Below are 13426 nucleotides of genomic sequence, written 5' to 3' on the forward strand. Positions count from 1 at the left end.
CAAGCGCTTAACCACTAAGCCATCTCTCTAGCCCTAGATAATATTCTTGATGACAACATTCGGAAAAGAGAATCTGGCATGTTTGTTCAAAATGTTGCTTAAATCTCTCCATGCTAAAACCAGTGAGAGTGGATTCTGCAGTCTGAAACTAGCCACCTTCCTAGACCAGTTATGCTGTTCTTTATGTTTTAAAAATCAGTACTTTCTCTGTGGATGGAAGGTTGGTATCAGAAGAAAGGCGGTCTGAGGCATCCATTCATTTTTTCAAAGTAACTGACTTAAATAGTTAAGTGTGCAAGCCCACGCCTACGTGTCGGTCACAGATCTTCCCTACAGGCATTGACGTGAGCAACTAACAGAAGCAAAATTTATTATTATTATTATTATTGTTATTTGATGTAGGAACGGTCCACTGGCTCTGGAGCTGGACCAGTTCCTCCTGTTGTTCTGTCTGCTCTGGATGCTCATTCCAGCAACGTGAGTCTGTCCACCACACAAGGTTGTCCTCTGATCTCCACACATGTACTCAGGCTCACATGCACACCCACCCACCCACAGATAAAACAAATTATCCACTCTTTGACAATTTCATACGTGTATATTGTGATCATAATTCTCCCTTTACCCTCCTTTATTCCCCTTCCATTCCTTTTGAACCCTTTTATTTTCCCAACAAAATTCTTCTACTTTCACAACTTTCTGCATGAACCATTGAGTTTCATTAAGGTTGTTTGCTTGCGTATTATGAGAATTAAAAGAAAATGCTTCCCCGAATATGATTTAAACTTAAAAAAATATTTAACTAATTTATTTATTTGAGAGAGGGAGAGAGAAAGAGAGGAGAGGGAGAATGGGCATGCTAGGGTCTCTAGCCACTGCAAATGAACTCCAGATGTATGCGCCACCCTTGTCCTGGGGAATTGAACGTTAGGCTTCACAGGTAAGCACTTTAACTGTCAAGCCATCTGTCCAGCCATGATTCAAACTTTTGAAATACATACATCTAGCACACACTTCATGAATGATAACCCAGAAAACTGTTTGGCTTGTGATTGTTTTAGCCTGTTTCTGAAGCAATTTATAACGTCACTCTTTAGACTCTGAGCATCACCAGAATATCCGCTTTTCCTTGTTCATAACCGCTGAGTCATAGTGGCTCACTATGCAGGAAGAGCTACAGGCCCTGAATCTGCACAGGCTCCTTCTGCATGTGGACTGCGTGTCCTGGGAGGGCAGGACGTTCTTTCTGAGCACAGCCCACAGCGGCGGGCAGTGTCTTTCAGGCAATGGCGGACGATGCTCTACGTGAGCTTGAGAGGCAGGGTCAGAGCTGGCAGAGCATATAACCCAGGGTCCTCCCCATCCATCTGGCCTTCCATCCATCCATCCACCCACCCATCCATCCATCCATCCACCCTTCCTTCCTTCCATCCATCCATCAACCCATCCATCAATCCATCCATCCATCTGTCTGTCCATCCATCCGTCCTTCCATCCATCCATCTGGCCTTCCATCCACCCACCCACCCATCCATCCATCCGTCCTTCCATCCATCCATCCATCCACCCATCCATCCACCCATCCATCCACCCATTCATCCATTCATCCATCAATCCATCCATCCATCCATTCATCCGTCTGTCCATCCATCCGTCCTTCCATCTGTCCATCCATCCATCCATCTGTCCGTCTGTCCGTCCGTCCGTCCTTCCATCCATCCATCCGGCCTTCCATCCACCCACCCACCCACCCACCCATCCATCCATCCATCCATCAGCCCGCCCGCCTGCCCACCCACCCATCCATCCACCCACCCACCCACCCATCCATCCATCCATCCATCCATCCATCCATCGTCTCTATGTGTCCTCCTCCCCTAAACTCCTCTGCGCAGGCTCTTTCGTGAGCATGCACACAGGCCGACTATATACTGGGCTTTGGGTTCAGCAGGATTTAACCACTGAGTGTTTATGGTTTCCTTATCTGGGAGTCCCGACTATGGGAGTAAGTCAGCCAGTCCCACTTCTGCCATCACGCCAGGACATTCGGCAATCTGCCTGATCTCTTTAAGTAGGATGCTCAAAGTATGTATCAGGGTGGTTCTTTTTTCTTTCTTCTTCTTCTTTTTTTCTTTTGTTTTTTTCAAGGTAGGGTCTTGTTGTAGCCCAGGCTGACCTGGAATTCACTATGTAGTTTCAGGGTGGCCTTGAACTCATGGTAAATTTTGCCTCCTGAGTGCTGGGATTAAAGGCATGAGCCACCATGCCTGGCTCAGGGAAATTCTTACTTTCGAAAGTGTCTTAGATTAGAAAATAAATTATATTCCCTTTCAGAATTCTTAGCTTCAACACTGAGACAAAAGCTATATCTATTGATCGGTGAGGAATAAATTAGAAAATATTTCTAGGGCTGGAGCAATGGCTTAGTGGTTAAGGCACTTGTCTGCAAAGCCAAAGGACCTAGGTTCAATTCCCCAGGATCCATGTAAGCCAGATGCACAAGCTAGTGCATGTGTCTGGATGCCCTGGTGTGCCCATTCTCTCTCTCTATCTCTCTTTCTGTCTGACTCTGCCTCTCTCAAATAAATAAATAAAAACAAAATATTTTAAAAAAGAAAATATTTCTAATGTTTTTACCATGAGGCCCGCCACACAGTACATACCTAATAAATTTGACTATTATCATTACACTGAGAGTATGATCTCTAATTTCATATTTTACTTCACTTCATGTTGCTCATTTCTTTTTTTAAATTAAAAAAATTAATTTATTTGAGAGAGACAGACAGAGAAAGAGGCAGATAGATAGATAGATAGATAGATAGATAGATAGAGATAGAGAGAGAGAGAGAGAATGGGCGCGCCAGGGCCTCCAGCCACTGCAAATGAGCTCCAGACACGTGCGCCCCTTGTGCATCTGGCTAATGTGGGTCCTGGGGAATCGAGCCTCAAACCAGGGTCCTTAGGATTCATAGGCAGGCGCTTAACCACTAAGCCATTTCTCCAGCCCAATGTTGCTCATTTCTAAATGAGGTTAATGATTTTCCTTTGCTTTTATTTCATCAGCATTTTTATTTTAATTTTTTGTTATTTATTTATTTAAGAACCAAAGAGAGAAAGAGAGAGAGAGAGAGAGAGAGAGAGAGAAAATGGGAATGCCTGGGCCTCCAGCCACTGCAAACGAACTCCAGACACGTGTGCCTTCTTGTGCATTTGGCTAACGTGGGTCCTGGGGAACTGAGCCTTGAACTGGGGTCCTTAGGCTTCACAGGCAAGTGCTTAACTGCTAAGCCAATCTCTCCAGCCCTTGTCAGCCTTTTAATTCACTACTATAGAGATTCACATATAAAGTGACTTCAGGTGAAGTCTCACTTGCACTTCTGGTGAGCTGTTGGTCAGGGAAGCCCCAGGTGCTTCCAAACACTATAGGCTATTGCCAAGGTTCTTTGTCACCCACAAGAACTAGATGATAAGATCCTGTTGCTGAAGTCTCCACATGCTTTGGCTTCAGTTCCCTGCAAAATCATGCTAGAACTGAGCTGGAAGCCTCTTCCCTGTTGACTAGCTGTTAGGGTACTGAAAAGAGCTATGCAGCCTGTTGGGGGAGAGAAGTCATCAGTGGTGTTAACCAGCAGTGGACCCTTCAAGCGTTACAGCTTTACAGCTGAAGAGCCAGGCCGAATGCACCAACTGATGCAATGGTGGCATGTCTGTTATGGGGAAGACCAACTGCTCTGTGATTGGATTTGAGGCTTGTTCCACAAGAAAAAAATTCTTGCCTGGTACTGAAAATCTAATAAAAAGCCTATGGATAGGAAGTCATAAACCCTAGAAGGAAAACTATTACTGTTATCTAGCTAAAAGGGTATATGATACCTACCTAACGGCCCTCTACATACTTATAGTTATGCCCATATATTAATGCTACTCTCATTTTTGGTTACAGAAACTTCTCTTTTCAGATGGCAGTGGCCACTGGGGTGACTCAAAACTCTCCAAATTGTTGAGCAGTGACAGTAGAGTGATCAGCATCAAGTGAGGCATCTCTATTATATTCTCCAAAGCCCAGGGAGCATTGTGGAAGAGATGGTGCAAAAGATGTAAGAGCCAAAGGAAGGGGAGGGGTGCTTACAATACCGTCTTCCAGCGGCCATGGTATTCATGGCCTCACCGTGGCTGACACTACCTACCAAGACCTGCATAACCGGAGGGGGAAAAATGATAATATCAAAATAGAGGAGAGACTGTTTTCAAAGAAGAAGAGATTCAGTGGATGAGTGATTCTGTAGGGTGATAAGAGTGGGTGGTGGGAGGGGACTATGATCAGGGTATATTGTCTATGTGTGTAGAAGTTGTCAATAAAAAGTAAAAAAAAGAAAGGGTTAAAGAGAAACAAAGTGTAGGATAAACAAATACAGATCATGGGCTATACTTTCCTAAGTTACATCTTTAAATTAAAGAATAATTTTTCAATATTTTACAATGTAGTGGCACCAAGATTAGGTCCCAAGAAGTGCATAAGGTAAACAACGTGCTCTTGTTTTCCCTCCCACGTTTGGTAACTCAAGAGTCTTTGGCTACTTGAGAAGGTGTGAGGATCGTTTTTTTTTTTTTTTTTTTATCTCAGCTTGGACACAGAAGCTCACATGTCAGCTACGATCAAGGTGATCATCTCTATCCCTTGCTGACACCTTTCTTCCCCACCTCAGCAAGTCACAGATCCCTTCTAGGAGACGATTTCAGAGGCCATTAAACACTGGCATGGATACCCAGAGGAGAGATGGTATCGTCCTCAGAGGCCTTTCAGAACAGCTGATCATTACAGATAGGCCGAGTTTCACCTAACTCAGCTCGTCAAAGTAGATGGGGAGCTGAGCAAAGCATTGTGGGAAAACAAAAGGTGAGAGGGTACAGCTCTGTACTAGGACACTCTGAGGTGGCTTGGGCTGGACCATTTCTGAGGAGGGCATGCTCAGGGTTGGTGGCCAATTGGCATGCTTTACATAATTCTGGGACAGGCTGTGAACAACGGGGTTTGATGGCCTCTTCCTGTTCTAAGATGCTACAATCTCAGAATCAGTTCTGAGGGGTCTTTTGGGAATTGATATTTCTTAAAAACAAACCAACATGGGTCATGATACACAGAGACATTTCTTCTTACCCATAACTGATGGCTAAACTCCGCAATGCATGACCCATATACCCCAACAAGAAGGGTCCCTGTGGAGGGGGAGGACAGGGAGGAGGCTAACAATGGTACCGACTTGACTGTATTCACTGAGTACAAAACTAATAGAACAAACAAACACAGATGCCTAAGTTACCAGTCTAAGTAAATAAAAAACTTTGCTATTTTTCATAAAGTAAATTCCCAGGCAACACAAGTGCAGCAGAATTATACTGATCCCATATGTTACCTGACTGTTACACATAGAAAAACTGACATCTAAAGAATGCAGTTGACTTGTGACCTATGCAGGTTTACATGCCTAGTTAGTGGATTAAAGCCATGCACTCCATGGATTTACTCATGCAATAAGCACCTACCAACCATATTCTCCAGTTAATGACTAGCCGCCAAGTTGCCACTCAAGAATAGGGTAAGTCAAAACTGACTCACATCTCGGGCTGGAGAGATAGCTTAGCAGTTAAGGCAGTTGCCTGCAAAGCCAAAGGACCCAGGCTTGATTCTCCAGGACCCACATAAGGCAGATGCACAAGGTGGCACATGCATCTGAAATTCGTTTGCAGTAGCTAGAGGTCCTGGTGCACCCATTCTCTCCCTCCAATACCGTTTTCTCTCTCTCTTAAGTAAATAAAATATTTAAACAAAGAAACAAAGCCAACAAACAAACAAAAAAGCCTTAGCTGACATTTAAAGATAGCCATTCCCTCTTACTGCATGGTAGGTAGCACAGGCTTATGGGATTTTGAGGGATTTCTTTAATGCTGGTAGATCGTTGCTGTCTATGACTCACTCATGGGCGCTTCCAAGAGGCCCTTTACTCACCAGATACAGCGTGCAGCACAAAGAGCAAGGGATGAGACCCAGCTGGGAGCTCCAGTGGAGGCCAGTGAAACCTTGGCCTGTGGGGCTGAGATCTTGACAAGGGACAGCGTGCCCTCCCCTGGGGAAAGAAGAAAGTTACTCCAGGTTATTGGGTCTTTCCTTGAAAGAAACAGGGTCTAAACTATTTCTTAATGCTATTTACTCATTCTTTTTTTTTTTTTTTTTTGTTTGTTTTTTTGAGGTAGGGCCTTACTCCAGCCCAGGCTGACCTGGAATTCACTATGGAGTCTCAGGGTGGTCTCGAACTCACGGCGATCCTCCTACCTCTGCCTCCCGAGTGCTGGGGTTAAAGGCATGTGCCGCCACACCCAGCTGTTTATTCATTCTTAATTCTAACCCAGTCTTTTCCAAGACACATAATGGCTGTCACAGAGGTTTATGAGGAATATGGTATTTATATAATCATAAATAATTTTCTTCGTGGGTTCAGTGGCAGGAGAGTTGGGGGAGGAGAACAAAAGTAGCAGGAGGAGATTAGGATAAAATATGCACATGTAAAAATTTTTTTCTCCCTAAAGGTGAACTGCTAGGGTGTGTGAGAGACAAAGTTCGATTATTTATTTATTTACTTTTACTGAGAGAGAGACAGAGAGGAAGAAAGAGAGAGAGAGAGAGAGAGAGAGAGAGAGAGAGAGAGAGAGAGAGAGAATGGGCACGCCAGGGCCTTTCAGCTGCTGTATCTGAACCCCAGATGTGTGTACCCCCTCGTGTGACATTGCACATTTGCATCACTTCTGCGTCTGGCTATATGTGGGACCTGGAGATTCTAACAAGCGTTCTTAGGCTCCCCAAGCAAGTGCCTTAACCGCTAAGCCATCTCTCCAGCCCAATATTTTTTTCTTCTTTATTTGGTGATACTGTGGAGGAAACCCAGAGTCTTCTACCTGTCAGGTAACACTCTACCACTGAGCTATATCCTTAGACCTTTGTTTAGTAATTAATTAGGGACAGCGTCTTATGTAGTCCAGGTTGAGTTTGAACTCACTATGTAGTTGAGGATGACCTTGTACTTCTGATCCTTCTGCTTCTACCTACTAAGTTCTGGGGATCCACTCTGTGAATTTAGCTCATATCCTGTTATCATGTCTATTTCTCTTGGATACATAGAGAATTAGCTAGAGGCCAGTTTGGGTTACAGGAGATCCTATCAAACAAAATAAAATAAAATTTTATGGGTCCAAACTCCAAAAGAATAGGCAGGTGGTTTGGGAGTCCCTGGAAGATTAAGTTTTTCCTTGTCAACCTTGTCTTTTTTTCACATAAGGATACCACTAGTTTGAAAACAAAGGAAAGCAAGAGTACAATTTCCTCATTTTCCGGATTGATTTTAATTGGATTAATGGTAATGCAAACACATGAGAAATGGATCTCTATTCCTAGCAAACTGCCTACCTTGGAATGACTAAAGTCCAGCCCACCTGCTAAGGTAGCAAGGTTACAAAATGCTGATGATATCAGGGGACCCCCAAAGCATTGAGAATGAGATGAAAACTCAACTGACTTCCAGGGTCAATCAAACAGGCAGTGCAAACTTGTACCTACACCTGACAAGTCAGCCCACCAATGTTCTCATTAGAAAGTGGCCAGTCTTCCTTCCTTTTCAGTTCTCAGTAAAGCGCATTCACAGCACGCATTCGAACGCTTGGATTGAGTCAATTCTTTTGGTATCCCTCATAAATTAATGAGGAACGTGTAACTCTGTATAGTTTCAGAGTAGTTAAAGAGAGAAAAAAGAGGCAATGCCGTGTAACAGAATTGGGGCCTCAGGTGTTATCTAATAGACTAGAAAGCTTTCCAGCAGTGCACTTACGGTATCAGCCAGAGCAACCTTACCCGGGAATTCTTTAGCCTCAGTTTCTTTTCTAATGCAAATTAGTTTGAATTTCGCTTCCTTCTGTTTTCCTAAGTCTTAGGATACACCCCCAATAACTAGCAAGCTGGCCGGGCCTTCCAGCTCAGTGGTAGCAGGTTTAATGAGTGGAGGTCCAGAGGTCCCCAGCGCTGACCCCTCCCACAAATTCAAATTTCATTTTCAAAAAGGCTGGGGAGATGGCTCCGCTGTCCCAGGCCCTTACTTGCCAAGACTGCCAGCATGGGCTGGATTCCCAAGTACCCACGTGAAGCGGACACAGAAAGTGGCTCGTGCACCTGGAGTTCCTTTGCTGGCAAAAGGCCCTGCCTGGCTACACCTATTCTCTTTCTCTCTCTTTCTTTCTTTCTTTCTTTCTTTCTTTCTTTCTTTCTTTCTTTCTTTCTTTCTTTCTTTCTTTCTTTCTTTCTTTCTTTCTTTCTTTGAGAGCAACAGACACAGAGAGAAAGACAGATAGAGGGAGAGAGAGAGAATGGGTGCGCCAGGGCTTCCAGCCTCTGCAAACGAACTCCAGACACGTGCACCCCCTTGTGCATCTGGCTAACGTGGGACCTGGGGAACCGAGCCTCGAACCGGGGTCCTTAGGCTTCACAGGCAAGCGCTTAACCGCTAAGCCATCTCTCCAGCCCTCTCTCTCTTTTTCTTTCTGATATATGCATATATGCATGTGTATGTGTATGTATGGTCTTGCTTTAGTTTGGGCTGGCCTGGAATTCATTATGTAGTCTCAGGAGGGCCTCGAATTTAGAGCTGGAGGAGTTCTGGGATTAAAGGTGTGTGCCACCATGCCCCAATAAAATAACAGATATTTTAAAATATTTTTATTTTTATTTATTTATTTGAGAGAGGGAAAAGGAGAGAGAGAGAGAGAGAATGGGCACGCCAGGGCTTCCAGCCACTGCAAATAAACTCCAGACTCATGTGCTCCCTTGTTCATCTGGCTTACAAGGGTCCTGGGGAATTGAACTTAGGTCCTTTGGCTTTGCAGGCAAGAACCTTAACCGCGAAGTCATCTTTCTAGCACAATATATATATATATATATATACACACATATATTTAAATTAAAATAATTAAAAAAAGTTTTGGGCTGGAGAGATGGCTTCATGGCTGAGGCGTTTGCCAGCAAAGCCAAAGGACCCGGGTTCGATTCCCCAGGACCCACAAAAGTCAGATGCATAAGGGAGCACATGAATTTGGAGTTCGTTTGCAGTAGTGGCTGGAGGTCCCGGTGAGCCCATCCTCTCTCTGCCTCTTTCTTTCAAGTAAATAAATGAAAATAAAAAAGACTTAAATTTCCTACTACATATTTCATTTCAGTCCCCCCCTCCACTTCCACGTTGATGGTCTAGAAATGTGTTCATTTGTGAAGCTCATCCTTCCCAGTTTTCAGAAAAGAATGAGCTGGATCTCAGCTCCCCCAAGGTCATCATTTTTTTTTTTTTTTTTGGTTTTTCTCGTAGGGTCTCACTCTGGCCCAGGCTGACCTGGAATTAATTCACTATGTAGTCTCAGGGTGGCCTCGAACTCAGGCGATCCTCTTACCTCTGCCTCCCGAGTGCTAGGATTAAAGGAGTGCGCCACCACGCCTGGCATCATTTTTAAAAAATTGTTGTTGAGTATTCATTAAACTCATTTATTTATATTTTAAGTCCTAGACCTAAGAGAGATCACAGTGATGACCTAACTTATCACTAGAGGGAAAACACCCTCTCTTCCCCTGCCACACAGCCTTGTCGGATCCACTGTGGGCCTTGGGCACCGCCAGCAGATCTTGGCAGGGGTTTCTGCCTTGGCCGGCTCCAAGTTCGCCGAGAGTGGCCAGAGATTGTCCTGGATAGGGCCTGGCCCAGGGGACGCGCTCACCGAGGCACAGTTCACAGCGCGAAACTGGTTCCCTGTCAAGTGCCCTTGGCACCTGCAGGCACTACGGTCAGCTCTACAGTAGGGCGCGAGCCACCAGAGTGGCCGGGAGGGCACAGGACCTTTCAGCAAGAGTTCAAATACCTCATTTTGGGATAGGAAAGCTCGAAGCAGTCAGTTCATCAACCAGGAAAGTAACTGCTTCATTGGGTGTTGAGCTGAGGCCTCCAAGTTAGCCAAGGCTCCCCTTCTCCAGAACCCACCCGGATTTAACAGGAGGCGGCAGGTCCTGTGGACTCCGTTTGGTTACCTTCTAGGGGTACCTGCACACAGGTTAGCATTCAGAGGGGTCCCTGCATGGAGGCCACAGCCGGGCAAGCAGGAGATGGAGAGGCCAGCTCAGGAGAACTTAGGAAGACACTTTTCTGAGCGTTGGGGAGAAGCCCGGGGTGGGGTTCAGGGGGTGAAGGTTTGCACCGGCCGAGGCTGTCCCCGGGGGGCCGGCCGGACGCGCCGGCTGTGAGCGGGAGGAAGGCGTGGAGGGGACAGATCGCCAGGAGACGCGGGGACAGCGAGCGCCCCCGAGCTCCGGTCCGGAGCGCCCTCCACCCCGGCGCCCGCCCGCGCGCCCGCGTACTCACCGGCCGGCGCTGGCCTGCCCTGCCCGGGCCGCCTGGGGCCTCCGCCGCGCGCTCGCCTCGCCTGGCCTGGCCGCGCGCAGCTCCCGGGGAGCAGTGCAGCCGGCGCGCGGGCCTCCCGCAGCGCCCCGAAACCCGAGCCGCCCCGCCCCGCCCCGTCCCCCGCGGCTCCCCCGGCGCGCCTGGAACTTTCTGAGAGGCGCGGGCAGCAGTGTCTAAGGTGACACCTGCTCGCAGGACCCCAACGCTCGGGAGCGGCTCAAGGCAAGGGCGGCAAGGGAGAGGCTCCGGGCTCCAGGCTCCGCACAGGGGCCGCAGCAGCAGAAAGCTGGGCTCATTGGTACTGGAAAGAAAAACAGACTGAAATGTGGGGGATGATGAATGACAGCTTGCGATTTCCCCCCTTCTTCTTTAGACTTTGTTGAACATTTATTTTATTTATGAGAGAGAGAGAGAGAGAGAGAGAGAGAGAGAGAGAGAGAGAGAGAGAGTGTCGGGGGAACTCCAGGGACTCCAGCCACTGCAAAGGAACTCATTCCAGACGCATGCGCCTCTTTGTGCATCTGGCTTTTACGATTGTGCTGGGGAATCGAACCAGGGTCGTCAGGCTCTGGAGGCGAGCACTTTACCCGCTGAACCATCTCTCCAGCCTCAGCTTTTATATTTTTGCAGTGTATGAACATGTAAGTTAGGAGAAAGGAATATGAATGGAAGAAAGAAATCCTGAAGCAGGATTTTGAGAAAGGGAGGGAGGGAGAAAGAGAATGAGAGAGAAAACACCTTGGCCAGAGAGCCGGGATCCAGTCACTATGTCTCTGGTGTGGCGGCTTAGCAGGGGTTGGGGTTGGTTCATCAGGAACGTGCCTTTGTGCGTGTGCTTTGTGCATTTCTGTGTGTGCACGCGGCAGCCAGCTGATCGGCAGCCGGTTGAAAGCGGAAAAGCGCGCCCGGAGAGGCCAGTGGCTGCCGAGCCCGAGCTGTGGCCCAGCGGGGGAGCCGAGGTCCGCCCCGCGCAGGGGCGCTGGGTCCGGCGTCCAGGAGCAAAGACTGCGCGTTTCTTGTCTGCACACACGAGGGCGCTCTCTTCAAAGGCACCAGGGCTTTCGGGACCTAGTGGTATCTGGGCACGTTGTAGGATAGAAGACACCAAATGTCATCTTTGGTCTCAGTGCATGTGCACACACCGGAACAAAGGCGTGCATATGCCATGCACATCATATATAACACACGCACGCACACACACCAAAAATGTGGATTTGTTTAAAAAATGGTAGATGGGCTGGAGAGATGGCTTAGCGGTTAAGCGCTTGCCTGTGAAGCCTAAGGACCCCGGTTGGAGGCTCGATTCCCCAGGACCCACGTTAACCAGATGCACAATTGAGTGCAGGCATCTGGAATTCATCTGCAGTGGCTGGAAGCCCTGGCGCATCCATTCTCTCTCTCTGCCTCTTTCTCTGTCTGTCGCTTTCAAATAAATAAATAAAAATAAACCATAAAAATGAAACAAAAAAGAGAAGGAACTAATTAAAAAAATGGTAGATGATGCCTAAGAGGAATAATACCAAAGGTTGTCTCTGGCCTCTGCATGCACACCTCCACACATATGTGCATTGGTACACACATCCACGCGCACACACACACACACAGAACATGGAAATCACTGGGGACTTCAGCAGGATCTGTTCTTTTTAAGTTTAAAAAAATTATTTTTTTTTACTTGAGAGAGAGAGAGGGAGAGAGGGAGAGAGAGAGAGGGGTGGGGGGGATGGGCATAGCCAGGGCTTTCAGCCACTGCAAACAAACTCCAGATGCATACGTCACCTTGTGCATCTGGCCTATGTGGGTCCTAGGGAATTGAAACCTGCTCCTTTGGCTTTGCAGGCAAGTGCCTTAACCTCCAAGCCATCCCTCCAGCCCCAGATCTGTGTGTGTGTGTGTGTATGTGTGTGTGTGTGTGTGTGTGAGAGAGAGAGAGAGAGAGAGAGAGACAGAGACAGAGAGAGAGACAGAATTGGCACACCAGGGCCTCCAGCCATTGCAGTTGAACTCCAGATGCGTGCACCACCTTGTGCGCATGTGAGACCTTGCGTGCTTGAGTCACCTTGTGCGTCTGGGTCTGGCTTATGTGGGACCTGGAGAGTTAAACATGGGTGCTTAGGCTTTGCAGGCTTGTGTTTCATCCTCTAAGCCATCTCTCCAGCCCAGGATCTGTTTTGATAGACGGATGATGAGACACAAGTCAAATCCAAGTAGGATGAGAAAGGAATGGGGGAGGGGGAGATGCTAACTTGTGGCATTGAAGCCTGTAACAGGTTTGGCTGTGATGGAGAAGGAGACACTTGGGGTGAGGAAGTGTTATTTATCTTATTTACAGCTGGACAAGGCTTGAGGATGTCGCGTACTGATGGACTAAGACCCAGTTCATGAAAGTTGTCTATTATGCATGCAGTAAGCACTGGGAGACAGTTCTCTACTGACCTTTCATATCTCTGTGACAACTTTGCTCTGGATAGTTTTGTCAGGAATATTTGTGGAGCAAACAGCCTTAGAAGATAGAATACAAGGAATTATTTCAATTTTCCTGAATTTGTTAAGATTTGCTTTGTGTCCTAATATATGGTCTATTTTAGAGAATGTTCCATGTGCTGCTGCTGAAAAGAATGTATATCCTGCAGCATTTGGATGAAATGTCCTGTATATATCTGTTAGGTCCGTTCCTTCTATGACCTCATTTAGTCCAGATGCCTCTCTGTTTGTTTTTTCCCGGGATGACATGTCAATTGATGAGAGTGGGGTGTTAAAGTCACCCACCACCACTGTGTTTGGTGTTATCTGTGACCTTAGTTCTAATAGTGTTTGTCTGATGAATTTGGGAGCCCCCATGTTAGGTGCATATATATTTAGGATTGTAATGTCCTCCTTTTGGAGTGTACCCTTAATCAATATAAAGTGACCTTCCTTATCTTTCTTGAGTAACGTTGGACTGA

General features: G+C 46.8%; 1 protein-coding gene across 1 annotated transcript in view; it reads right to left on the reverse strand.

The window, feature by feature from the left end:
* Positions 1-6069, reverse strand: part of Slc26a5 (solute carrier family 26 member 5) — a 58351-nt gene extending 52282 nt beyond the window's left edge. Inside the window, exon 1 of the mRNA XM_045135883.1 lies at positions 6011-6069. The gene's annotated coding sequence lies outside the window, so the exon portion shown is untranslated. The remainder of the gene's footprint in view (positions 1-6010) is intronic.
* Between the last annotated feature and the right edge of the window lie 7357 nt (positions 6070-13426).

This window comes from Jaculus jaculus, chromosome 16, assembly GCF_020740685.1.
Source record: "Jaculus jaculus isolate mJacJac1 chromosome 16, mJacJac1.mat.Y.cur, whole genome shotgun sequence".
NCBI classification, from domain to species: domain Eukaryota; kingdom Metazoa; phylum Chordata; class Mammalia; order Rodentia; family Dipodidae; genus Jaculus; species Jaculus jaculus.